This window comes from Silene latifolia, chromosome 8 (assembly GCF_048544455.1).
Source record: "Silene latifolia isolate original U9 population chromosome 8, ASM4854445v1, whole genome shotgun sequence".
Classification (NCBI taxonomy): Eukaryota; Viridiplantae; Streptophyta; class Magnoliopsida; order Caryophyllales; family Caryophyllaceae; genus Silene; species Silene latifolia.
Window position 1 is genome coordinate 34,174,337 of NC_133533.1, and position 2,516 is coordinate 34,176,852.

Below are 2,516 nucleotides of genomic sequence, written 5' to 3' on the forward strand. Positions count from 1 at the left end.
TGAGGAAATGACACTTTGACTTTTTCCGGAATCTTTGCTTCAACATCTTTATTTGGAGGAGCATCCTCCACTTCCTTGACTTTCTCAACAACAAGTGGATCATCCACTTTCTTGGGAACTTCCTCACTTTCCTTATCATTTGAAGGGATCTCCAACTCAACAAGCACCTCCTCATCTTCTTTGGGAATGGATGGCCCATCATATTTTGTACCACTTCTTAACGAGATAGCATTAAGGGTAGCATGTGGTTGCTCACCTTGAGGAGGTAGTTGACCCGATTTCCTTGAAGAGCTAGATGAGGCAGATTGAGCCATTTGTTGCTCCAACATCTTGATTGCGACATTTTGAGCTTGCTCATTCTTTTGGATTTGAGCCAACAATTCCTTTTGCATACGAACTATCAAGCCCTCAAGCTTACCTCCTTCTTGGTTGTTTTGTTGGCCATTTTGTGGTGGGGGTTGATTTTGTTGGAAATTGTTTTGTGGGGGCCTTTGTTGATTTTGATAACCCGGTGGAGGGACATATTTTTGTTGTTGAGGGACATAGGCATTTTGCTTTGGTGGGGGTTGCGGTTGAGGGTTAAGCACATTGTTGCTTCTGTAAGACATGTTCGGGTGAAATCTTGAATTTGGATTATATGTGTTTGAGAATGTACCCGGTGGATAAGCATTTTGTCTTAAAGCTTGGAATGCATTTACCTCTTCAATGGGAGCTTGGCAATGAGCGGCATAATGACCTGCGCCTCCACAACCATCACAAACGATGATTTGACTTGTTGAAGACATGGCATTGAGTTGTTGAACGGAATCTCTAGCATCCCTTTCCGCCAATTGTTGTTGAAGCAAGGCAATTTGGGCTAGCAAAACGGAGTTGTTGGAGGATTCTTCTTTACCTTTGGATGACACAACTCGGGAATTGATATATTGTGCATCATGGACCGCCATAGATTCGATCGTGGCATGAGCAAGGTCAGTGTCAATTTGATCAAACCGCCCATTGTTCGCGGAATCAAGAATCCTTCGGGACTCGGCACAACATCCATTTTAGAATGTTATTGCTAGAAACCAATCATCTAACCCATGATGTGGGCATTGTCTTTGAAGCTCTTTGTACCTCTCCCAAGCCTCATATAAGCTCTCAAGAGCTTGTTGACGGAATCTGGTAATTTGGCTCCTCAAAGTTTGAGTTTTCTCCGGTGGAAAACACTTTTGATAGAAGGCTAGCGCCAAAGTCTCCCAATTAGTGATTCCCATGGCGGTGCGGTCAAGGCTATTGATCCAAAGCTTGGTCTTGTCCTTCAAAGAGAAAGGGAAAAGTATTTCCCTTATTTGGGCTTGAGTGACGCCCGTTTGACGGATCATGGAGCAATAGTCACAAAAATTTTGCACATGCAAATTGGGATCCTCCAAAGGACTTCCGCCAAATTGCTCCCTCTCCACAAGGCTAATGAAAGCCGGTTTTATCTCAAAGTCCGGCGCGGTGATTTGAGTGGTTGTGATACCGACCGGAAGCATGGCCGTGGTGGGCTTTGAGTGATCGGAAAGTTTCACCATCTTTTTGGTAGTAGATGGTGGTGGTGGTGGAGATGAGGAACTTGAAACCTCCCCCTCTTCAAGGGCTTCTGGATCGTCTAAGTAAGACTTTCTAGCACTTTCGGCTTGTACGGGAGAAGAGGCTTCTGTCACTTCCTTCCAAAAACGTCGTCTTCTCCTAAAGGTTTTCTCGGGATCGGAATCCGGTGAAAGCAATTCTCCACGACGAGAGGACCTGGGCATAAGACAACAATTTCTAGAGAAATGATAAGTAACGGTCTCAAGGAACAAGTGTTCCCCTAGACAAAGGAAAACAAGATAAAAATCGACAATTCAAAACGCAATAAAACCGTTTCCCCTGCAACGGCGCCAAAATTTGATAGGCTAGTCGTGTACCTATGCAAAGATAATTTCCCTAGACACAAATTAAGTAGCAATAGGGGTCGAACACAAGGAAACGGGAATTACGTCATGAATTGCTATGGGTAGATTCTTATCAAGGTTGATTTCGATTTTTATTTGATTGGTTTGTTTGAGGATTAATAAAAATTATGATGTAAATTATATAATTAAAAGGGAGTCTAAAGGGTTCAGGTCACACATGAAAAGGTAAACATATGATTATGATAAATTCGGTGCTAATAATTTTGTCAATTGTTTAGGCTTAGAGATACCCACCTTACGGCATTAGTATCAACCATAGACCGGGTCCTAGAAAAACTCTCGTCCATGACTAGGTCGTCCTACTACACATGCTTAGTCCAATTCAATTCCGTGCCTCTCGACTTTAGAACGAATGAACAAACTTAATCTACGATTACGGCCGATAACTAAAGATTAAACGTGACAATGCAAACATGTGATAGAAACAATTGAACAATATTATTATTGACCTATTTTAACATGTTATATATTTGATTTTGCATGGCTCCTCTAGCCTTTAGACTAGGAAATTTAGCTACTCATATTAAAATATAAATTGCA

General features: G+C 42.0%; 1 non-coding gene across 1 annotated transcript; it reads left to right on the top strand.

The window, feature by feature from the left end:
- The first annotated feature begins 1,074 nt into the window (after positions 1-1,074).
- LOC141597723 (small nucleolar RNA R71) lies at positions 1,075-1,181 on the top strand. The gene has a single exon (XR_012522943.1). It is a non-coding gene; the product is annotated as a small nucleolar RNA R71 (small nucleolar RNA).
- Positions 1,182-2,516: the final 1,335 nt, after the last annotated feature.